Genomic DNA, 27334 nt, shown 5'->3' with positions numbered 1-27334 from the left:
CATCTCAGTACAGGGTTAATATGCACTGTGACATCTCAGTACAGGGTTAATATGCACTGTGACATCTCAGTACAGGGTTAATATGCACTGTGACATCTCAGTATAGGGTTAATATGCACTGTGACATCTCAGTACAGGGTTAATATGCACTGTGACATCTCAGTACAGGGTTAATATGCACTGTGACATCTCAGTATAGGGTTAATATGCACTGTGACATCTCGGTACAGGGTTAATATGCACTGTGACATCTCAATACAGGGTTAATATGCACTGTGACATCTCAGTATAGGGTTAATATGCACTGTGACATCTCGGTACAGGGTTAATATGCACTGTGACATCTCAGTATAGGGTTAATATGCACTGTGACATCTCAGTACAGGGTTAATATGCACTGTGACATCTCAGTACAGGGTTAATATGCACTGTGACATCTCAGTATAGGGTTAATATGCACTGTGACATCTCGGTACAGGGTTAATATGCACTGTGACATCTCAATACAGGGTTAATATGCACTGTGACATCTCAGTATAGGGTTAATATGCACTGTGACATCTCGGTACAGGGTTAATATGCACTGTGACATCTCAGTATAGCCGGGGTTAATATGTACTGTGACATCTCAGTATAGGGTTATTATGCACTGTGACATCTCAGTATAGGGTTAATATGCACTGTGACATCTCAGTATAGGGTTAATATGCACTGTGACATCTCAGTACAGGGTTAATATGCACTGTGACATCTCAGTACAGGGTTAATATGCACGGTGACCTCTCAGTACAGGGTTAATATGCACTGTGACATCTCAGTACAGGGTTAATATGCACTGTGACATCTCGGTATAGGGTTAATATGCACTGTGACATCTCAGTACAGGGTTAATATGCACTGTGACATCTCAGTATAGGGTTAATATGCACTGTGACATCTCAGTATAGCCGGGGTTAATATGCACTGTGACATCTCAGTACAGGGTTAATATGCACTGTGACATCTCAGTACAGGGTTAATATGCACTGTGACATCTCAGTACAGGGTTAATATGCACTGTGACATCTCAGTACAGGGTTAATATGCACTGTGACATCTCAGTATAGGGTTAATATGCACTGTGACATCTCAGTATAGGGTTAATATGCACTGTGACATCTCAGTATAGGGTTATTATGCACTGTGACATCTCAGTATAGGGTTAATATGCACTGTGACATCTCAGTGCAGCCAGGGTTAATATGCACTGTGACATCTCAGTACAGGGTTAATATGCACTGTGACATCTCAGTATAGGGTTAATATGCACTGTGACATCTCAGTATAGGGTTAATATGCACTGTGACATCTCATTACAGGGTTAATATGCACTGTGACATCTCAGTATAGGGTTAATATGCACTGTGACATCTCGGTACAGGGTTAATATGCACTGTGACATCTCAGTATAGGGTTAATATGCACTGTGACATCTCAGTACAGGGTTAATATGCACTGTGACATCTCAGTACAGGGTTAATATGCACTGTGACATCTCAGTATAGGGTTAATATGCACTGTGACATCTCAGTACAGGGTTAATATGCACTGTGACATCTCAGTATAGGGTTAATATGCACTGTGACATCTCAGTACAGGGTTAATATGCACTGTGACATCTCAGTACAGGGTTAATATGCACTGTGACATCTCGGTATAGGGTTAATATGCATTGTGATATCTCAGTATAGGGTTAATATGCACTGTGACATCTCAGTATAGGGTTAATATGCACTGTGACATCTCAGTATAGCCGGGGTTAATATGCACTGTGACATCTCAGTACAGGGTTAATATGCACTGTGACATCTCAGTATAGGGTTAATATGCACTGTGACATCTCAGTATAGGGTTAATATGCACTGTGACATCTTGGTACAGGGTTAATATGCATTGTGATATCTCAGTATAGGGTTAATATGCACTGTGACATCTCGGTACAGGGTTAATATGCACTGTGACATCTCGGTACAGGGTTAATATGCACTGTGACATCTCAGTATAGGGTTATTATGCACTGTGACATCTCAGTATAGGGTTAATATGCACTGTGACATCTCAGTACAGGGTTAATATGCACTGTGACATCTCAGTACAGGGTTAATATGCACTGTGACATCTCAGTACAGGGTTAATATGCACGGTGACCTCTCAGTACAGGGTTAATATGCACTGTGACATCTCAGTATAGGGTTAATATGCACTGTGACATCTCAGTATAGGGTTAATATGCACTGTGACATCTCAGTATAGGGTTAATATGCACTGTGACATCTCAGTACAGGGTTAATATGCACTGTGACATCTCAGTACAGGGTTAATATGCACTGTGACATCTCAGTACAGGGTTAATATGCACTGTGACATCTCAGTATAGGGTTAATATGCACTGTGACATCTCAGTACAGGGTTAATATGCACTGTGACATCTCAGTATAGGGTTAATATGCACTGTGTCATCTCAGTACAGGGTTAATATGCACTGTGACATCTCAGTACAGGGTTAATATGCACTGTGACATCTTAGTATAGGGTTAATATGCACTGTGACATCTCGGTACAGGGTTAATATGCACTGTGACATCTCAATACAGGGTTAATATGCACTGTGACATCTCAGTATAGGGTTAATATGCACTGTGACATCTCGGTATAGGGTTAATATGCACTGTGACATCTCAGTACAGGGTTAATATGCACTGTGACATCTCAGTACAGGGTTAATATGCACGGTGACCTCTCAGTACAGGGTTAATATGCACTGTGACATCTCAGTATAGGGTTAATATGCACTGTGACATCTCAGTATAGGGTTAATATGCACTGTGACATCTCAGTAAAGCCAGGGTTAATATGCACTGTGACATCTCAGTATAGGGTTAATATGCACTGTGACATCTCAGTACAGGGTTAATATGCACTGTGACATCTCAGTACAGGGTTAATATGCACTGTGACATCTCAGTATAGGGTTAATATGCACTGTGACATCTCAGTATAGCCGGGGTTAATATGCACTGTTACTTCTCAGTACAGGGTTAATATGCACTGTGACATCTCAGTACAGGGTTAATATGCACTGTGACATCTCAGTATAGGGTTAATATGCACTGTGACATCACAGTACAGGGTTAATATGCACTGTGACATCTCAGTACAGGGTTAATATGCACTGTGACATCTCAGTATAGGGTTAATATGCACTGTGACATCTCAGTATAGGGTTAATATGCACTGTGACATCTCAGTACAGGGTTAATATGCACTGTGACATCTCAGTACAGGGTTAATATGCACTGTGACATCTCAGTACAGGGTTAATATGCACTGTGACATCTCAGTACAGGGTTAATATGCACTGTGACATCTCAGTATAGGGTTAATATGCACTGTGACATCTCGGTACAGGGTTAATATGCACTGTGACATCTCAGTATAGGGTTAATATGCACTGTGACATCTCAGTATAGGGTTAATATGCACTGTGACATCTCAGTACAGGGTTAATATGCACTGTGACATCTCAGTACAGGGTTAATATGCACTGTGACATCTCGGTACAGGGTTAATATGCACTGTGACATCTCAGTATAGGGTTAATATGCACTGTGACATCTCAGTATAGGGTTAATATGCACTGTGACATCTCAGTACAGGGTTAATATGCACTGTGACATCTCAGTATAGGGTTAATATGCACTGTGACATCTCAGTACAGGGTTAATATGCACTGTGACATCTCAGTATAGGGTTAATATGCACTGTGACATCTCAGTACAGGGTTAATATGCACTGTGACATCTCAGTATAGGGTTAATATGCACTGTGACATCTCAGTATAGGGTTAATATGCACTGTGACATGTCAGTATGGGGTTAATATGCCCTGTGACATCTCAGTACAGGGTTAATATGCACTGTGACATCTCAGTATAGGGTTAATATGCACTGTGACATCTCAGTATAGCCAGGGTTAATATGCACTGTGACATCTCAGTATAGGGTTAATATGCACTGTGACATCTCAGTATAGCCAGGGTTAATATGCACTGTGACATCTCAGTACAGGGTTAATATGCACTGTGACATCTCGGTATAGGGTTAATATGCACTGTGACATCTCAGTATAGGGTTAATATGCACGGTGACATCTCAGTATAGCCGGGGTTAATATGCACTGTGACATCTCGGTATAGGGTTAATATGCACTGTGACATCTCAGTATAGGGTTAATATGCACTGTGACATCTCAGTACAGGGTTAATATGCACTGTGACATCTCAGTACAGGGTTAATATGCACTGTGACATCTCAGTATAGGGTTAATATGCACTGTGACATCTCAGTACAGGGTTAATATGCACTGTGACATCTCAGTATAGGGTTAATATGCACTGTGTCATCTCAGTACAGGGTTAATATGCACTGTGACATCTCAGTACAGGGTTAATATGCACTGTGACATCTTAGTATAGGGTTAATATGCACTGTGACATCTCGGTACAGGGTTAATATGCACTGTGACATCTCAATACAGGGTTAATATGCACTGTGACATCTCAGTATAGGGTTAATATGCACTGTGACATCTCGGTACAGGGTTAATATGCACTGTGACATCTCAGTATAGCCGGGGTTAATATGTACTGTGACATCTCAGTATAGGGTTATTATGCACTGTGACATCTCAGTATAGGGTTAATATGCACTGTGACATCTCAGTATAGGGTTAATATGCACTGTGACATCTCAGTGCAGCCAGGGTTAATATGCACTGTGACATCTCAGTACAAGGTTAATATGCACTGTGACATCTCAGTACAGGGTTAATATGCACTGTGACATCTCAGTACAGGGTTAATATGCACTGTGACATCTCAGTATAGGGTTAATATGCACTGTGACATCTCAGTATAGGGTTATTATGCACTGTGACATCTCAGTACAGGGTTAATATGCATTGTGATATCTCAGTGCAGCCAGGGTTAATATGCACTGTGACATCTCAGTACAGGGTTAATATGCACTGTGACATCTCAGTATAGGGTTAATATGCACTGTGACATCTCAGTATAGGGTTAATATGCACTGTGACATCTCAGTATAGGGTTAATATGCACTGTGACATCTCAGTGCAGCCAGGGTTAATATGCACTGTGACATCTCAGTACAGGGTTAATATGCACTGTGACATCTCAGTATAGGGTTAATATGCACTGTGACATCTCAGTATAGGGTTAATATGCACTGTGACATCTCATTACAGGGTTAATATGCACTGTGACATCTCAGTATAGGGTTAATATGCACTGTGACATCTCGGTACAGGGTTAATATGCACTGTGACATCTCAGTATAGGGTTAATATGCACTGTGACATCTCAGTACAGGGTTAATATGCACTGTGACATCTCAGTACAGGGTTAATATGCACTGTGACATCTCAGTACAGGGTTAATATGCACTGTGACATCTCAGTACAGGGTTAATATGCACTGTGACATCTCAGTATAGGGTTAATATGCACTGTGACATCTCAGTACAGGGTTAATATGCACTGTGACATCTCAGTACAGGGTTAATATGCACTGTGACATCTCGGTATAGGGTTAATATGCACTGTGACATCTCAATACAGGGTTAATATGCACTGTGACATCTCAGTATAGGGTTAATATGCACTGTGACATCTCGGTACAGGGTTAATATGCACTGTGACATCTCAGTACAGGGTTAATTTGCACTGTGACATCTCAGTATAGGGTTAATATGCACTGTGACATCTCAGTATAGCCGGGGTTAATATGTACTGTGACATCTCAGTATAGGGTTATTATGCACTGTGACATCTCAGTATAGGGTTAATATGCACTGTGACATCTCAGTACAGGGTTAATATGCACGGTGACCTCTCAGTACAGGGTTAATATGCACTGTGACATCTCAGTACAGGGTTAATATGCACTGTGACATCTCGTTATAGGGTTAATATGCACTGTGACATCTCAGTACAGGGTTAATATGCACTGTGACATCTCAGTATAGGGTTAATATGCACTGTGACATCTCAGTATAGGGTTAATATGCACTGTGACATCTCAGTATAGCCGGGGTTAATATGCACTGTGACATCTCAGTGCAGCCAGGGTTAATATGCACTGTGACATCTCAGTACAGGGTTAATATGCACTGTGACATCTCAGTATAGGGTTAATATGCACTGTGACATCTCAGTATAGGGTTAATATGCACTGTGACATCTCAGTATAGGGTTAATATGCACTGTGACATCTCAGTGCAGCCAGGGTTAATATGCACTGTGACATCTCAGTACAGGGTTAATATGCACTGTGACATCTCAGTATAGGGTTAATATGCACTGTGACATCTCAGTATAGGGTTAATATGCACTGTGACATCTCATTACAGGGTTAATATGCACTGTGACATCTCAGTATAGGGTTAATATGCACTGTGACATCTCGGTACAGGGTTAATATGCACTGTGACATCTCAGTATAGGGTTAATATGCACTGTGACATCTCAGTACAGGGTTAATATGCACTGTGACATCTCAGTACAGGGTTAATATGCACTGTGACATCTCAGTATAGGGTTAATATGCACTGTGACATCTCAGTACAGGGTTAATATGCACTGTGACATCTCAGTATAGGGTTAATATGCACTGTGACATCTCAGTACAGGGTTAATATGCACTGTGACATCTCAGTACAGGGTTAATATGCACTGTGACATCTCGGTATAGGGTTAATATGCACTGTGACATCTCAATACAGGGTTAATATGCACTGTGACATCTCAGTATAGGGTTAATATGCACTGTGACATCTCGGTACAGGGTTAATATGCACTGTGACATCTCAGTACAGGGTTAATATGCACTGTGACATCTCAGTATAGGGTTAATATGCACTGTGACATCTCAGTATAGCCGGGGTTAATATGTACTGTGACATCTCAGTATAGGGTTATTATGCACTGTGACATCTCAGTATAGGGTTAATATGCACTGTGACATCTCAGTATAGGGTTAATATGCACTGTGACATCTCAGTACAGGGTTAATATGCACTGTGACATCTCAGTACAGGGTTAATATGCACGGTGACCTCTCAGTACAGGGTTAATATGCACTGTGACATCTCAGTATAGGGTTAATATGCACTGTGACATCTCAGTATAGGATTAATATGCACTGTGACATCTCAGTAAAGCCAGGGTTAATATGCACTGTGACATCTCAGTATAGGGTTAATATGCACTGTGACATCTCAGTACAGGGTTAATATGCACTGTGACATCTCAGTACAGGGTTAATATGCACTGTGACATCTCAGTATAGGGTTAATATGCACTGTGACATCTCAGTACAGGGTTAATATGCACTGTGACATCTCCGTACAGGGTTAATATGCACTGTGACATCTCAGTATAGGGTTAATATGCACTGTGACATCTCAGTACAGGGTTAATATGCACTGTGACATCTCCGTACAGGGTTAATATGCACTGTGACATCTCAGTATAGGGTTAATATGCACTGTGACATCTCAGTATAGGGTTAATATGCACTGTGACATCTCAGTATAGGGTTAATATGCACTGTGACATCTCAGTACAGGGTTAATATGCACTGTGACATCTCAGTATAGGGTTAATATGCACTGTGACATCTCGGTACAGGGTTAATATGCACTGTGACATCTCAGTATAGGGTTAATATGCACTGTGACATCTCAGTACAGGGTTAATATGCACTGTGACATCTCAGTACAGGGTTAATATGCACTGTGACATCTCAGTATAGGGTTAATATGCACTGTGACATCTCAGTACAGGGTTAATATGCACTGTGACATCTCAGTATAGGGTTAATATGCACTGTGACATCTCAGTACAGGGTTAATATGCACTGTGACATCTCAGTACAGGGTTAATATGCACTGTGACATCTCGGTATAGGGTTAATATGCACTGTGACATCTCAATACAGGGTTAATATGCACTGTGACATCTCAGTATAGGGTTAATATGCACTGTGACATCTCGGTACAGGGTTAATATGCACTGTGACATCTCAGTACAGGGTTAATATGCACTGTGACATCTCAGTATAGGGTTAATATGCACTGTGACATCTCAGTATAGCCGGGGTTAATATGTACTGTGACATCTCAGTATAGGGTTATTATGCACTGTGACATCTCAGTATAGGGTTAATATGCACTGTGACATCTCAGTATAGGGTTAATATGCACTGTGACATCTCAGTACAGGGTTAATATGCACTGTGACATCTCAGTACAGGGTTAATATGCACGGTGACCTCTCAGTACAGGGTTAATATGCACTGTGACATCTCAGTACAGGGTTAATATGCACTGTGACATCTCAGTATAGGATTAATATGCACTGTGACATCTCAGTATAGGGTTAATATGCACTGTGACATCTCAGTATAGGGTTAATATGCACTGTGACATCTCAGTATAGGGTTAATATGCACTGTGACATCTCATTACAGGGTTAATATGCACTGTGACATCTCAGTATAGGGTTAATATGCACTGTGACATCTCGGTACAGGGTTAATATGCACTGTGACATCTCAGTATAGGGTTAATATGCACTGTGACATCTCAGTACAGGGTTAATATGCACTGTGACATCTCAGTACAGGGTTAATATGCACTGTGACATCTCAGTATAGGGTTAATATGCACTGTGACATCTCAGTACAGGGTTAATATGCACTGTGACATCTCAGTATAGGGTTAATATGCACTGTGACATCTCAGTACAGGGTTAATATGCACTGTGACATCTCAGTACAGGGTTAATATGCACTGTGACATCTCGGTATAGGGTTAATATGCACTGTGACATCTCAGTACAGGGTTAATATGCACTGTGACATCTCAGTATAGGGTTAATATGCACTGTGACATCTCGGTACAGGGTTAATATGCACTGTGACATCTCAGTACAGGGTTAATATGCACTGTGACATCTCAGTATAGGGTTAATATGCACTGTGACATCTCGGTACAGGGTTAATATGCACTGTGACATCTCAGTATAGGATTAATATGCACTGTGACATCTCAGTAAAGCCAGGGTTAATATGCACTGTGACATCTCAGTATAGCCGGGGTTAATATGTACTGTGACATCTCAGTATAGGGTTATTATGCACTGTGACATCTCAGTATAGGGTTAATATGCACTGTGACATCTCAGTATAGGGTTAATATGCACTGTGACATCTCAGTACAGGGTTAATATGCACTGTGACATCTCAGTACAGGGTTAATATGCACGGTGACCTCTCAGTACAGGGTTAATATGCACTGTGACATCTCAGTACAGGGTTAATATGCACTGTGACATCTCAGTATAGGATTAATATGCACTGTGACATCTCAGTAAAGCCAGGGTTAATATGCACTGTGACATCTCAGTATAGGGTTAATATGCACTGTGACATCTCAGTACAGGGTTAATATGCACTGTGACATCTCAGTACAGGGTTAATATGCACTGTGACATCTCAGTATAGGGTTAATATGCACTGTGACATCTCAGTACAGGGTTAATATGCACTGTGACATCTCAGTATAGGGTTAATATGCACTGTGACATCTCAGTACAGGGTTAATATGCACTGTGACATCTCCGTACAGGGTTAATATGCACTGTGACATCTCAGTATAGGGTTAATATGCACTGTGACATCTCAGTATAGGGTTAATATGCACTGTGACATCTCAGTATAGGGTTAATATGCACTGTGACATCTCAGTACAGGGTTAATATGCACTGTGACATCTCAGTATAGGGTTAATATGCACTGTGACATCTCAGTACAGGGTTAATATGCACTGTGACATCTCAGTATAGGGTTAATATGCACTGTGACATCTCAGCCCAGGGTTAATATGCACTGTGACATCTCAGTATAAGGTTAATATGCACTGTGACATCTCAGTATAGGGTTAATATGCACTGTGACATCTCAGTATAGGGTTAATATGCACTGTGACATCTCAGTACAGGGTTAATATGCACTGTGACATCTCAGTACAGGGTTAATATGCACTGTGACATCTCAGTATAGGGTTAATATGCACTGTGACATCTCAGTACAGGGTTAATATGCACTGTGACATCTCAGTACAGGGTTAATATGCACTGTGACATCTCGGTACAGGGTTAATATGCACTGTGACATCTCAGTACAGGGTTAATATGCACTGTGACATCTCAGTATAGGGTTAATATGCACTGTGACATCTCAGTATAGCCGGGGTTAATATGCACTGTGACATCTCAGTACAGGGTTAATATGCACTGTGACATCTCAGTACAGGGTTAATATGCACTGTGACATCTCAGTACAGGGTTAATATGCACTGTGACATCTCAGTACAGGGTTAATATGCACTGTGACATCTCAGTATAGGGTTAATATGCACTGTGACATCTCAGTATAGCCGGGGTTATTATGCACTGTGACATCTCAGTACAGGGTTAATATGCATTGTGATATCTCAGTGCAGCCAGGGTTAATATGCACTGTGACATCTCAGTACAGGGTTAATATGCACTGTGACATCTCAGTATAGGGTTAATATGCACTGTGACATCTCAGTATAGGGTTAATATGCACTGTGACATCTCAGTATAGGGTTAATATGCACTGTGACATCTCAGTGCAGCCAGGGTTAATATGCACTGTGACATCTCAGTACAGGGTTAATATGCACTGTGACATCTCAGTATAGGGTTAATATGCACTGTGACATCTCAGTATAGGGTTAATATGCACTGTGACATCTCATTACAGGGTTAATATGCACTGTGACATCTCAGTATAGGGTTAATATGCACTGTGACATCTCGGTACAGGGTTAATATGCACTGTGACATCTCAGTATAGGGTTAATATGCACTGTGACATCTCAGTACAGGGTTAATATGCACTGTGACATCTCAGTACAGGGTTAATATGCACTGTGACATCTCAGTATAGGGTTAATATGCACTGTGACATCTCAGTACAGGGTTAATATGCACTGTGACATCTCAGTACAGGGTTAATATGCACTGTGACATCTCAGTACAGGGTTAATATGCACTGTGACATCTCAGTATAGGGTTAATATGCACTATGACATCTCAGTATAGGGTTAATATGCACTGTGACATCTCAGTATAGGGTTAATATGCACTGTGACATCTCAGTACAGGGTTAATATGCACTGTGACATCTCAGTATAGGGTTAATATGCACTGTGACATCTCAGTACAGGGTTAATATGCACTGTGACATCTCAGTATAGGGTTAATATGCACTGTGACATCTCATTACAGGGTTAATATGCACTGTGACATCTCCGTACAGGGTTAATATGCACTGTGACATCTCAGTACAGGGTTAATATGCACTGTGACATCTCAGTATAAGGTTAATATGCACTGTGACATTTCAGTATAGGGTTAATATGCCCTGTGACATCTCAGTACAGGGTTAATATGCACTGTGACATCTCAGTATAGGGTTAATATGCACTGTGACATCTCAGTACAGGGTTAATATGCACTGTGAAATCTCAGTATAAGGTTAATATGCACTGTGACATCTCAGTATAGGGTTAATATGCACTGTGACATCTCAGTATAGGGTTAATATGCACTGTGACATCTCAGTACAGGGTTAATATGCACTGTGACATCTCAGTACAGGGTTAATATGCACTGTGACATCTCAGTATAGGGTTAATATGCACTGTGACATCTCAGTACAGGGTTAATATGCACTGTGACATCTCAGTATAGGGTTAATATGCACTGTGACATCTCAGTACAGGGTTAATATGCACTGTGACATCTCAGTACAGGGTTAATATGCAATGTGACATCTCAGTATAGGGTTAATATGCACTGTGACATCTCGGTACAGGGTTAATATGCACTGTGACATCTCAATACAGGGTTAATATGCACTGTGACATCTCAGTATAGGGTTAATATGCACTGTGACATCTCGGTACAGGGTTAATATGCACTGTGACATCTCAGTATAGCCGGGGTTAATATGTACTGTGACATCTCAGTATAGGGTTATTATGCACTGTGACATCTCAGTATAGGGTTAATATGCACTGTGACATCTCAGTATAGGGTTAATATGCACTGTGACATCTCAGTACAGGGTTAATATGCACTGTGACATCTCAGTACAGGGTTAATATGCACGGTGACCTCTCAGTACAGGGTTAATATGCACTGTGACATCTCAGTACAGGGTTAATATGCACTGTGACATCTCGGTATAGGGTTAATATGCACTGTGACATCTCAGTACAGGGTTAATATGCACTGTGACATCTCAGTATAGGGTTAATATGCACTGTGACATCTGAGTATAGCCGGGGTTAATATGCACTGTGACATCTCAGTACAGGGTTAATATGCACTGTGACATCTCAGTACAGGGTTAATATGCACTGTGACATCTCAGTACAGGGTTAATATGCACTGTGACATCTCAGTATAGGGTTAATATGCACTGTGACATCTCAGTATAGGGTTATTATGCACTGTGACATCTCAGTATAGGGTTAATATGCACTGTGACATCTCAGTGCAGCCAGGGTTAATATGCACTGTGACATCTCAGTACAGGGTTAATATGCACTGTGACATCTCAGTATAGGGTTAATATGCACTGTGACATCTCAGTATAGGGTTAATATGCACTGTGACATCTCATTACAGGGTTAATATGCACTGTGACATCTCAGTATAGGGTTAATATGCACTGTGACATCTCGGTACAGGGTTAATATGCACTGTGACATCTCAGTATAGGGTTAATATGCACTGTGACATCTCAGTACAGGGTTAATATGCACTGTGACATCTCAGTACAGGGTTAATATGCACTGTGACATCTCAGTATAGGGTTAATATGCACTGTGACATCTCAGTACAGGGTTAATATGCACTGTGACATCTCAGTATAGGGTTAATATGCACTGTGACATCTCAGTACAGGGTTAATATGCACTGTGACATCTCAGTACAGGGTTAATATGCACTGTGACATCTCGGTATAGGGTTAATATGCATTGTGATATCTCAGTATAGGGTTAATATGCACTGTGACATCTCAGTATAGGGTTAATATGCACTGTGACATCTCAGTATAGCCGGGGTTAATATGCACTGTGACATCTCAGTACAGGGTTAATATGCACTGTGACATCTCAGTATAGGGTTAATATGCACTGTGACATCTCAGTATAGGGTTAATATGCACTGTGACATCTTGGTACAGGGTTAATATGCATTGTGATATCTCAGTATAGGGTTAATATGCACTGTGACATCTCGGTACAGGGTTAATATGCACTGTGACATCTCGGTACAGGGTTAATATGCACTGTGACATCTCAGTATAGGGTTATTATGCACTGTGACATCTCAGTATAGGGTTAATATGCACTGTGACATCTCAGTACAGGGTTAATATGCACTGTGACATCTCAGTACAGGGTTAATATGCACTGTGACATCTCAGTACAGGGTTAATATGCACGGTGACCTCTCAGTACAGGGTTAATATGCACTGTGACATCTCAGTATAGGGTTAATATGCACTGTGACATCTCAGTATAGGGTTAATATGCACTGTGACATCTCAGTAAAGCCAGGGTTAATATGCACTGTGACATCTCAGTATAGGGTTAATATGCACTGTGACATCTCAGTATAGGGTTAATATGCACTGTGACATCTCAGTACAGGGTTAATATGCACTGTGACATCTCAGTACAGGGTTAATATGCACGGTGACCTCTCAGTACAGGGTTAATATGCACTGTGACATCTCAGTATAGGGTTAATATGCACTGTGACATCTCAGTATAGGGTTAATATGCACTGTGACATCTCAGTAAAGCCAGGGTTAATATGCACTGTGACATCTCAGTATAGGGTTAATATGCACTGTGACATCTCAGTACAGGGTTAATATGCACTGTGACATCTCAGTACAGGGTTAATATGCACTGTGACATCTCAGTATAGGGTTAATATGCACTGTGACATCTCAGTATAGCCGGGGTTAATATGCACTGTAACATCTCAGTACAGGGTTAATATGCACTGTGACATCTCAGTACAGGGTTAATATGCACTGTGACATCTCAGTATAGGGTTAATATGCACTGTGACATCACAGTACAGGGTTAATATGCACTGTGACATCTCAGTACAGGGTTAATATGCACTGTGACATCTCAGTATAGGGTTAATATGCACTGTGACATCTCAGTATAGGGTTAATATGCACTGTGACATCTCAGTACAGGGTTAATATGCACTGTGACATCTCAGTAGAGGGTTAATATGCACTGTGACATCTCAGTACAGGGTTAATATGCACTGTGACATCTCAGTACAGGGTTAATATGCACTGTGACATCTCAGTATAGGGTTAATATGCACTGTGACATCTCGGTACAGGGTTAATATGCACTGTGACATCTCAGTATAGGGTTAATATGCAGTGTGACATCTCAGTATAGGGTTAATATGCACTGTGACATCTCAGTACAGGGTTAATATGCACTGTGACATCTCAGTACAGGGTTAATATGCACTGTGACATCTCGGTACAGGGTTAATATGCACTGTGACATCTCAGTATAGGGTTAATATGCACTGTGACATCTCAGTATAGGGTTAATATGCACTGTGACATCTCAGTACAGGGTTAATATGCACTGTGACATCTCAGTATAGGGTTAATATGCACTGTGACATCTCAGTACAGGGTTAATATGCACTGTGACATCTCAGTATAGGGTTAATATGCACTGTGACATCTCAGTACAGGGTTAATATGCACTGTGACATCTCAGTATAGGGTTAATATGCACTGTGACATCTCAGTATAGGGTTAATATGCACTGTGACATGTCAGTATAGGGTTAATATGCCCTGTGACATTTCAGTACAGGGTTAATATGCACTGTAACATCTCAGTATAGGGTTAATATGCACTGTGACATCTCAGTATAGCCAGGGTTAATATGCACTGTGACATCTCAGTATAGGGTTAATATGCACTGTGACATCTCAGTATAGCCAGGGTTAATATGCACTGTGACATCTCAGTACAGGGTTAATATGCACTGTGACATCTCGGTATAGGGTTAATATGCACTGTGACATCTCAGTATAGGGTTAATATGCACGGTGACATCTCAGTATAGCCGGGGTTAATATGCACTGTGACATCTCGGTATAGGGTTAATATGCACTGTGACATCTCAGTATAGGGTTAATATGCACTGTGACATCTCAGTACAGGGTTAATATGCACTGTGACATCTCAGTACAGGGTTAATATGCACTGTGACATCTCAGTATAGGGTTAATATGCACTGTGACATCTCAGTACAGGGTTAATATGCACTGTGACATCTCAGTATAGGGTTAATATGCACTGTGTCATCTCAGTACAGGGTTAATATGCACTGTGACATCTCAGTACAGGGTTAATATGCACTGTGACATCTTAGTATAGGGTTAATATGCACTGTGACATCTCGGTACAGGGTTAATATGCACTGTGACATCTCAATACAGGGTTAATATGCACTGTGACATCTCAGTATAGGGTTAATATGCACTGTGACATCTCGGTACAGGGTTAATATGCACTGTGACATCTCAGTATAGCCGGGGTTAATATGTACTGTGACATCTCAGTATAGGGTTATTATGCACTGTGACATCTCAGTATAGGGTTAATATGCACTGTGACATCTCAGTACAGGGTTAATATGCACTGTGACATCTCAGTATAGGGTTATTATGCACTGTGACATCTCAGTACAGGGTTAATATGCATTGTGATATCTAAGTGCAGCCAGGGTTAATATGCACTGTGACATCTCAGTACAGGGTTAATATGCACTGTGACATCTCAGTATAGGGTTAATATGCACTGTGACATCTCAGTATAGGGTTAATATGCACTGTGACATCTCAGTATAGGGTTAATATGCACTGTGACATCTCAGTGCAGCCAGGGTTAATATGCACTGTGACATCTCAGTACAGGGTTAATATGCACTGTGACATCTCAGTATAGGGTTAATATGCACTGTGACATCTCAGTATAGGGTTAATATGCACTGTGACATCTCATTACAGGGTTAATATGCACTGTGACATCTCAGTATAGGGTTAATATGCACTGTGACATCTCGGTACAGGGTTAATATGCACTGTGACATCTCAGTATAGGGTTAATATGCACTGTGACATCTCAGTACAGGGTTAATATGCACTGTGACATCTCAGTACAGGGTTAATATGCACTGTGACATCTCAGTATAGGGTTAATATGCACTGTGACATCTCAGTACAGGGTTAATATGCACTGTGACATCTCAGTATAGGGTTAATATGCACTGTGACATCTCAGTACAGGGTTAATATGCACTGTGACATCTCAGTACAGGGTTAATATGCACTGTGACATCTCGGTATAGGGTTAATATGCACTGTGACATCTCAATACAGGGTTAATATGCACTGTGACATCTCAGTATAGGGTTAATATGCACTGTGACATCTCGGTACAGGGTTAATATGCACTGTGACATCTCAGTACAGGGTTAATATGCACTGTGACATCTCAGTATAGGGTTAATATGCACTGTGACATCTCAGTATAGCCGGGGTTAATATGTACTGTGACATCTCAGTATAGGGTTATTATGCACTGTGACATCTCAGTATAGGGTTAATATGCACTGTGACATCTCAGTACAGGGTTAATATGCACGGTGACCTCTCAGTACAGGGTTAATATGCACTGTGACATCTCAGTACAGGGTTAATATGCACTGTGACATCTCGTTATAGGGTTAATATGTACTGTGACATCTCAGTACAGGGTTAATATGCACTGTGACATCTCAGTATAGGGTTAATATGCACTGTGACATCTCAGTATAGGGTTAATATGCACTGTGACATCTCAGTATAGCCGGGGTTAATATGCACTGTGACATCTCAGTGCAGCCAGGGTTAATATGCACTGTGACATCTCAGTACAGGGTTAATATGCACTGTGACATCTCAGTATAGGGTTAATATGCACTGTGACATCTCAGTATAGGGTTAATATGCACTGTGACATCTCAGTACAGGGTTAATATGCACTGTGACATCTCAGTATAGGGTTAATATGCACTGTGACATCTCGGTACAGGGTTAATATACACTGTGACATCTCAGTATAGGGTTAATATGCACTGTGACATCTCAGTACAGGGTTAATATGCACTGTGACATCTCAGTACAGGGTTAATATGCACTGTGACATCTCAGTATAGGGTTAATATGCACTGTGACATCTCAGTACAGGGTTAATATGCACTGTGACATCTCAGTATAGGGTTAATATGCACTGTGACATCTCAGTACAGGGTTAATATGCACTGTGACATCTCAGTACAGGGTTAATATGCACTGTGACATCTCGGTATAGGGTTAATATGCACTGTGACATCTCAATACAGGGTTAATATGCACTGTGACATCTCAGTATAGGGTTAATATGCACTGTGACATCTCGGTACAGGGTTAATATGCACTGTGACATCTCAGTACAGGGTTAATATGCACTGTGACATCTCAGTATAGGGTTAATATGCACTGTGACATCTCAGTATAGCCGGGGTTAATATGTACTGTGACATCTCAGTATAGGGTTATTATGCACTGTGACATCTCAGTATAGGGTTAATATGCACTGTGACATCTCAGTATAGGGTTAATATGCACTGTGACATCTCAGTACAGGGTTAATATGCACTGTGACATCTCAGTACAGGGTTAATATGCACGGTGACCTCTCAGTACAGGGTTAATATGCACTGTGACATCTCAGTACAGGGTTAATATGCACTGTGACATCTCAGTATAGGATTAATATGCACTGTGACATCTCAGTATAGGGTTAATATGCACTGTGACATCTCAGTATAGGGTTAATATGCACTGTGACATCTCAGTATAGGGTTAATATGCACTGTGACATCTCATTACAGGGTTAATATGCACTGTGACATCTCAGTATAGGGTTAATATGCACTGTGACATCTCGGTACAGGGTTAATATGCACTGTGACATCTCAGTATAGGGTTAATATGCACTGTGACATCTCAGTACAGGGTTAATATGCACTGTGACATCTCAGTACAGGGTTAATATGCACTGTGACATCTCAGTATAGGGTTAATATGCACTGTGACATCTCAGTACAGGGTTAATATGCACTGTGACATCTCAGTATAGGGTTAATATGCACTGTGACATCTCAGTACAGGGTTAATATGCACTGTGACATCTCAGTACAGGGTTAATATGCACTGTGACATCTCGGTATAGGGTTAATATGCACTGTGACATCTCAATACAGGGTTAATATGCACTGTGACATCTCAGTATAGGGTTAATATGCACTGTGACATCTCGGTACAGGGTTAATATGCACTGTGACATCTCAGTACAGGGTTAATATGCACTGTGACATCTCAGTATAGGGTTAATATGCACTGTGACATCTCGGTACAGGGTTAATATGCACTGTGACATCTCAGTATAGGATTAATATGCACTGTGACATCTCAGTAAAGCCAGGGTTAATATGCACTGTGACATCTCAGTATAGCCGGGGTTAATATGTACTGTGACATCTCAGTATAGGGTTATTATGCACTGTGACATCTCAGTATAGGGTTAATATGCACTGTGACATCTCAGTATAGGGTTAATATGCACTGTGACATCTCAGTACAGGGTTAATATGCACTGTGACATCTCAGTACAGGGTTAATATGCACGGTGACCTCTCAGTACAGGGTTAATATGCACTGTGACATCTCAGTACAGGGTTAATATGCACTGTGACATCTCAGTATAGGATTAATATGCACTGTGACATCTCAGTAAAGCCAGGGTTAATATGCACTGTGACATCTCAGTATAGGGTTAATATGCACTGTGACATCTCAGTACAGGGTTAATATGCACTGTGACATCTCAGTACAGGGTTAATATGCACTGTGACATCTCAGTATAGGGTTGATATGCACTGTGACATCTCAGTACAGGGTTAATATGCACTGTGACATCTCCGTACAGGGTTAATATGCACTGTGACATCTCAGTATAGGGTTAATATGCACTGTGACATCTCAGTACAGGGTTAATATGCACTGTGACATCTCCGTACAGGGTTAATATGCACTGTGACATCTCAGTATAGGGTTAATATGCACTGTGACATCTCAGTATAGGGTTAATATGCACTGTGACATCTCAGTATAGGGTTAATATGCACTGTGACATCTCAGTACAGGGTTAATATGCACTGTGACATCTCAGTATAGGGTTAATATGCACTGTGACATCTCAGTACAGGGTTAATATGCACTGTGACATCTCAGTATAGGGTTAATATGCACTGTGACATCTCAGCCCAGGGTTAATATGCACTGTGACATCTCAGTATAAGGTTAATATGCACTGTGACATCTCAGTATAGGGTTAATATGCACTGTGACATCTCAGTATAGGGTTAATATGCACTGTGACATCTCAGTACAGGGTTAATATGCACTGTGACATCTCAGTACAGGGTTAATATGCACTGTGACATCTCAGTATAGGGTTAATATGCACTGTGACATCTCAGTACAGGGTTAATATGCACTGTGACATCTCAGTACAGGGTTAATATGCACTGTGACATCTCGGTATAGGGTTAATATGCACTGTGACATCTCAGTACAGGGTTAATATGCACTGTGACATCTCAGTATAGGGTTAATATGCACTGTGACATCTCAGTATAGCCGGGGTTAATATGCACTGTGACATCTCAGTACAGGGTTAATATGCACTGTGACATCTCAGTACAGGGTTAATATGCACTGTGACATCTCAGTACAGGGTTAATATGCACTGTGACATCTCAGTACAGGGTTAATATGCACTGTGACATCTCAGTACAGGGTTAATATGCATTGTGATATCTCAGTGCAGCCAGGGTTAATATGCACTGTGACATCTCAGTACAGGGTTAATATGCACTGTGACATCTCAGTATAGGGTTAATATGCACTGTGACATCTCAGTATAGGGTTAATATGCACTGTGACATCTCAGTATAGGGTTAATATGCACTGTGACATCTCAGTGCAGCCAGGGTTAATATGCACTGTGACATCTCAGTACAGGGTTAATATGCACTGTGACATCTCAGTATAGGGTTAATATGCACTGTGACATCTCAGTATAGGGTTAATATGCACTGTGACATCTCATTACAGGGTTAATATGCACTGTGACATCTCAGTATAGGGTTAATATGCACTGTGACATCTCGGTACAGGGTTAATATGCACTGTCACATCTCAGTATAGGGTTAATATGCACTGTGACATCTCAGTACAGGGTTAATATGCACTGTGACATCTCAGTACAGGGTTAATATGCACTGTGACATCTCAGTACAGGGTTAATATGCACTGTGACATCTCAGTATAGGGTTAATATGCACTATGACATCTCAGTATAGGGTTAATATGCACTGTGACATCTCAGTATAGGGTTAATATGCACTGTGACATCTCAGTACAGGGTTAATATGCACTGTGACATCTCAGTATAGGGTTAATATGCACTGTGACATCTCAGTACAGGGTTAATATGCACTGTGACATCTCATTACAGGGTTAATATGCACTGTGACATCTCCGTACAGGGTTAATATGCACTGTGACATCTCAGTACAGGGTTAATATGCACTGTGACATCTCAGTATAAGGTTAATATGCACTGTGACATCTCAGTATAGGGTTAATATGCCCTGTGACATCTCAGTACAGGGTTAATATGCACTGTGACATCTCAGTATAGGGTTAATATGCACTGTGAAATCTCAGTATAAGGTTAATATGCACTGTGACATCTCAGTATAGGGTTAATATGCACTGTGACATCTCAGTATAGGGTTAATATGCACTGTGACATCTCAGTACAGGGTTAATATGCACTGTGACATCTCAGTACAGGGTTAATATGCACTGTGACATCTCAGTATAGGGTTAATATGCACTGTGACATCTCAGTACAGGGTTAATATGCACTGTGACATCTCAGTATAGGGTTAATATGCACTGTGACATCTCAGTACAGGGTTAATATGCACTGTGACATCTCAGTACAGGGTTAATATGCACTGTGACATCTCAGTATAGGGTTAATATGCACTGTTACATCTCGGTATAGCCGGGGTTAATATGCACTGTGACATCTCAGTATAGGGTTAATATGCACTGTGACATCACAGTACAGGGTTAATATGCACTGTGACATCTCAGTACAGGGTTAATATGCACTGTGACATCTCGGTATAGCCGGGGTTAATATGCACTGTGACATCTCAGTATACGGTTAATATGCACTGTGACATCTCGGTATAGCCGGGGTTAATATGCACTGTGACATCTCAGTATAGGGTTAATATGCACTGTGACATCTCGGTATAGCCGGGGTTAATATAAGCCCCCTCCTGTGCTGACAACAAGCCCGCGTGCTGCAGATCAGTGTGTATTGTCAGATGTATTACAGCACCTCCATAGTGGATGAGATTAAACCGATCTCCTCCCCGTGCTCCGCCGTGCCCGCTTATCTGCCGCACGCGCAGTCACCTTTTGCTATGGAGATGGCGAGGCTTCTCCACCGTATTTTACTCCCCTGTGGGATTAGTACCCGTGGGCATAGGAAGTGGCATAAAATGAATACCTAGAACTAAGCGTATGTCCACCCATCTTCCAATGAGGTGGGGTGGGACTCAGTAAGCGGACCCCATCTCTACATAGATACAGGTCCTACCCATGGGATCGGCTCCGATCCAGCATTTATGGTCTGAGATGGGACCACCCCTCTAAATACTGAGGACAATATACCGTATGTCCTAGTTTGCTTCGCCGCGGTGCGTGGAAACCGGTCCAGTAGGGTATTACAGGTCATAAAACGGTATCGTACACGAGGGAATCGCGACTTTAGTGTAAATCTGGGCTGTCTGGCAAACTGCCAATATGAGAGCTCCATGCCGAGCAAATATTAACTCAGAAGCAGGTTGTGGCGCATGCCCGCCACCCCCACCTGCGCCTGGCGCTGCCATCTCTGTGTCTGTGGCTCAATAACTGTAAAGTTCGACCGCGTCTCTAGTGCTAGACAAATCTTCCCAGCCACAGAATATCAGCCACATTGACCTGTCACCAACCCCTGACATGGCCGTTTTGGTGGCTTCCTGCGTTTCCCGTCTATTCTTGTCACTCTGTGATGCGCCATTCCTCTATTGTTCCTGCTGGAAGTTGTGGGCGAATTGCCAGCAGTCTGCAGTGGGGGTGCGGAGGGTGTTGCCAGTTGGGGCGTGTCCCCTGCACAGTCTGGCACTGATTGGACAGAGTCAGACACACCTGCTGCTGGTGGCGCCTGGTGCAGACTGCTGGCGATTTGATGGTAAGCTTTTAGCGGGAATGATACAGGAACGGCGGTGCACGGAGTCGTGGGGTACATGCAGGTAGTTTCTACAACAGACATGTCAGGAGAGGTGACAGCTCCTCTTAAACATTTGCGGTGCCCAAGTCTAGATCTCCCATGTTGTTTAATCTCGCAGCTGTAATTGTGCAGTGACCCGGTGGTTCACTGCTAAAGGGTTACTGCTATAATGCACCATGGTTCACTGCTAAAGGGTTAATGTAGACTGTATATGCACTTCCATTAATAACAATGGCTAATGTGACTTTAGTCACTCTGCACTATAGGCTAGTAGTTAACTGGCAAGAAAGTCAAGGCATAGGATTTGTATGCAGTTGGAGGACTATTACCACCCATACCCAGCCTTGATTTATACTGGGCCAACCATTATCCACTCAGTCAGAGGACTATATTTTGCTTTAACCATGCTGCCCTGGTCATTTGTCCTCATGTCCGACCCAGGCCCCGGTTCTCCTGCATTGCACACCGCTGCTCATCTAACACCAAGGGCACCCCAAGACATACAGGAGACGTCAAAATCCACGGTATGCTCCGAGGAGAAAAAGATTTTCACCTCTTCTACGAATGCAGGCCCTACTTGGGGGGAGTGCTGGAGCAGGGGACTACAACTACCGTCATTGCCACAGCCATCACTCCCATCCTATCTACCCTACACTGCATTTGTATTACGTATGGATCTATATAGAGGCCTATCTAGAGTTCATTGCATCCAGTAGATTGAGATCGATTGCCAGATGTCTACAGATACTGTAGGGCTCATGCACACAGCTGTACTATGGATCCATGCTTTCACGTGTGGTATGGGCGCAATACGACGGCATACTAGCGACAAGGCGTTGGAGAGCCCAGTGTCTACCATGCAGTGGTGGTTATATTTTTGGAGTTTTTCTCCTGGGGATTGCTGACAACGCCCATGTTAACGGTTCCCTCAGCACACCTTCTTAATGAATGGCCTAATCCATGGAGTGAAGGGACTTCTTTCCTTCTTGAGTGCCCCCCTGATTGGAGCATTGTCTGATGTTTGGGGCAGAAAGTCTTTCCTTCTACTCCCTATATTGTCAATCTCAGACTGTGGTGCTGGGAGTTCTTATGAGATCAATTAGCAATAAGAACACTATATTACTTGGTCTTGGCTTCCAGATATTGCATCTTGCTTGGTATGACTCTGGGTCTCAGCAATGGACGATGTATGACCTTCCCTGCTATCAGTGCTGTAGTGTCTCGCAATGCAGGTCCAGACCAGCAAGGTGTTGTACAAGGAATGGTAACTGGAATTCGTGGCTTATGTAATGGATTGGGGCCCGCTTTATATGGGTCCGTCTTTTATTTGTTCCATGTTGAATTGAATGAAATGAATGAGGAGGAGCCTTCTGACAAAGTCCTGAAACCCAATATGGCCAACCCTTCTGATGAGAGAAGTATAATCCCTGGTCCACTCTTCCTGTTTGGGGCTTGTTCTGCATTGTTGTCCTTGCTTGTAGCACTCTTCACCCCAGAGCACACCAGCCTTACACTGCGTTCTGGTGGTGCTCAGAGCCATGCACTTCTACCTCCTGCCCACCTCCCTGAGGGCAAGGAACCCCTCCTTGATGATAGCAGAGTATGACCCAAGGACTTTTACATGGGTGTCCAAGCAAGAAGACTGTCAGCATCATGGATGGCTCCAAGATAGTTGAGGGAACTTAACTAGAACAGCAGAAGAAGCAAGGACCAAATGACAGAGGAAACTTTTACAGTGTCTTTTACCATGGCAGGGATTGAGGTGGTGGGTCTGTCTGTAAGAACGTGGCCTGGAAAGGTATAAATGAATAGTTCATCAGTTATATGCTGCAGGGAATTGGATATGCCATGTAAAATGTTATAATAGGAAGACTGGCTGAGTGAGATGTTATGAAATCAGAAAATCTCTTGCCAAATCCGAGAAGAGGACTTCAGTAGGAGCTGCCCGAAGTTCTGCCTGCCACGGATGAAGTTGCAGATAGCTGAAAGTTATGAATAAAGGTCCGACTGGCTTGATCCCAAACTAAGGAGCATATAGGTGACCCCTATAAAACCCTAAGAGCTCACCCTGACTGCTAAGCACATACAAGGGTCTCAAAGGTAGACAATTGTATGCCCCCGTACCTAAGACTTTGTGACACCTGAAAACCCTATAATAGTGAGGGGACACGACCACCGGGTCCCTGCACTTCATACGGAGGGAGTCAGGGTCACCTAGAATCAAGCCAACAAGGAAACACAATACATGAAAGGACTTATCTGAACAAGCAGCAGCAGAAGACTCCAGCAGTGAACACTTCAATCCAGGAAGTAGTATAAACCGCAAAGTGAGGCAGTATGGGAGAGAATATAAAGGGAGACGATTAGTCTAAATAGGTGACACCTGGGAGAAGGAAAGGAGATGAGAAAGTGAAACCAAAACAAAGAACATCATGCAAGAGGTAGAGAAGGACGTCTGTCAGACCTTCTCACAGAAGTGGCGGTGACACTGCCTTTACACAGAATTACAGAAGAAGAGCCAATTGCATTGTGGCAAAAATTATACCTTTTTGTTAATTCTCACTGAATTGAGTTGACTGAAATAATGGGTACTCAATGTCCATTTTTGTATATTATGTTGTCTTCATTTTTTAAGCCCTGCTTTTGTTATTTCCCAATGCCACAGTGCTGTCTCGGAGGAAGAGCTCTTACGCTGGACTGACGGATCAGCCTATCTATAGTCAAAATTAAAAATCTTTTTTTCTTTCTTTCCAGATTAAAAAATGTCTGAGGAGCATCTGTATGAAAAGTAAGTATTTTTGGACTTTGATCACTACTCTACCACATTCCAGCGCTGCTATATTGTGACATACTGTAGGCTTTTGTCACTCCTTCTAGGTGCTCTTTTTCCATTTTCTTGCAGTGTTCTTATCTCAAATCTATTGTCGAGAGTATGCAAGTCTAAATGAACAGTCTTGATGTCAGGGTATTGGTGAAGTGTCTCTGTGTTCACCAGATGAAGCCTTCCACCATTTGTGCAATTAACAGAAAAGAGACGAATAGTGGGTCTTCGAGAAGCTCTATGGTCCATCTGTCAAATCTGGGAAGAAGTTGGACGAGAAGTTGCTGTAGTGCGGAGAGTGGTCAGAGGGGGGCGCTCACACATGTGGAGGGGGTTCTGAATGGTCAAGACAGACAGATGATCGCCAAGATGGTTGCTGTATCTGAAAAGACAGACATGGGGTCACAAATCGCTTCTGCAGTAGTCCCTGCAGTGACCACATGGACCATGAGAAACCATCTACTTCAGGGATGCCCATCCTGCGGCCCTCCAGCTGTTGCAAAACTACAAATCCCAGCAAGCCTGGACAACCTACAGCTATCAGGGCATGTTGGGAGTTGTAGTTTTGCAACAGTTGGAGGGCCACAGGTTGGGCGTCCCTGCTCTAGATCACCAGGGATCATCTGGTTTAGATAGAACAGTGCCGCAAACCAACACAAGTCCTGTATACTGTACATATCATGTTTCAAGTAGAATCACTGCCTATAATAAAAGTGGAAGCAAATACATTACAAAGTAATTACAAAACACAGCAAGACGTTCCAGCTCACCACAGCTCAGACCACCCACGTGCCCGGAAAAAAACTGGAAATATAGTGGCAGGAACAACTATATCCAGCACAGTAGGGAGGTCCGATAACACTTCCACTTTATTTCAGTACAGCATAGTATCCAGTGAGATAAAATTGCTTCCATATTTTGGATTGTAACATCTGTAATCCTGACTATCCGAAAAGTGTCAGTGATTCTAGCACACTGGATATGTAACGCCCCAGAGGTGCATTACCACTTCTGCACCCCACTATTGTCTTTATTGGTTAACCTAATGTCATCTGTGCGTTTATTTCCAGATCCTATATTATGTGCATATCACTATTCTGTAACTGTTTATGTTATTATGTGTAATGTGCATGGTTCAACAGCAGGTGGCAGCATAAAAGGCAGAGCTGTCTTACATAGAATGGAGCTTTCCATTCTAACACCCCCTCTGTGCTGTAGGAAGGGTGGGGATCAGTGAGAGTTAGTCTAGTTTACCCCCCTGTTAGGGGAAGAGTCTAGTTTACCCCCTGCCAGGGGAAGGGTGTGAAGCAGGTGCCCGTCCCTGTTGGATGTGGCCTTGGCAAGGCCAGTTGGAGCACCTTCAGCTCAGCTGGATATGGAGGCAGACGCTTAAGAGCCTCAGGAGCCAGGAGAGGGAGACTCTCTGGTATTAATTCAGAGTCAGACTACAAGTGAGAAGTTGCAGCACCCAGAGAAAGCTGAGTTACCGTACATAGCTATCCTGTTAGCACAGCAGAGCCAGAGAGCAACAGACATAGCAGAGAGGAGTTTGCCTGCCACAGTTAATGCTAAAGCCTGCTGGGAGCCAAGATAAAGTCTGTGAACCCAAGTAAAGCTGTTATCAACTTCACCACAAGTTCTGGACGCAAGTTATTTTTTCAAATCCCTCAACTATTCCCCCTATATTTCTGCTTTTGGAGGTCAACGCCTGGGGTCCAGCGTATCCAGGTGGGAGCACCGTGACACGTGCACCAACATTAAGGGACATTTTGGCCATCCTACACCAT

General features: G+C 42.3%; 1 pseudogene; it reads left to right on the top strand.

Moving 5' to 3' along the window:
- The window catches only part of LOC120988955, a 30413-nt pseudogene extending 5739 nt beyond the window's left edge, over positions 1 to 24674 (top strand).
- Positions 24675 to 27334: the final 2660 nt, after the last annotated feature.

This window comes from Bufo bufo, chromosome 1 (genome assembly GCF_905171765.1).
Source record: "Bufo bufo chromosome 1, aBufBuf1.1, whole genome shotgun sequence".
NCBI classification, from domain to species: domain Eukaryota; kingdom Metazoa; phylum Chordata; class Amphibia; order Anura; family Bufonidae; genus Bufo; species Bufo bufo.
The sequence above is the reverse complement of the archived record's forward strand: the minus strand, read 5'-3'. Positions and strand labels throughout refer to the sequence as shown.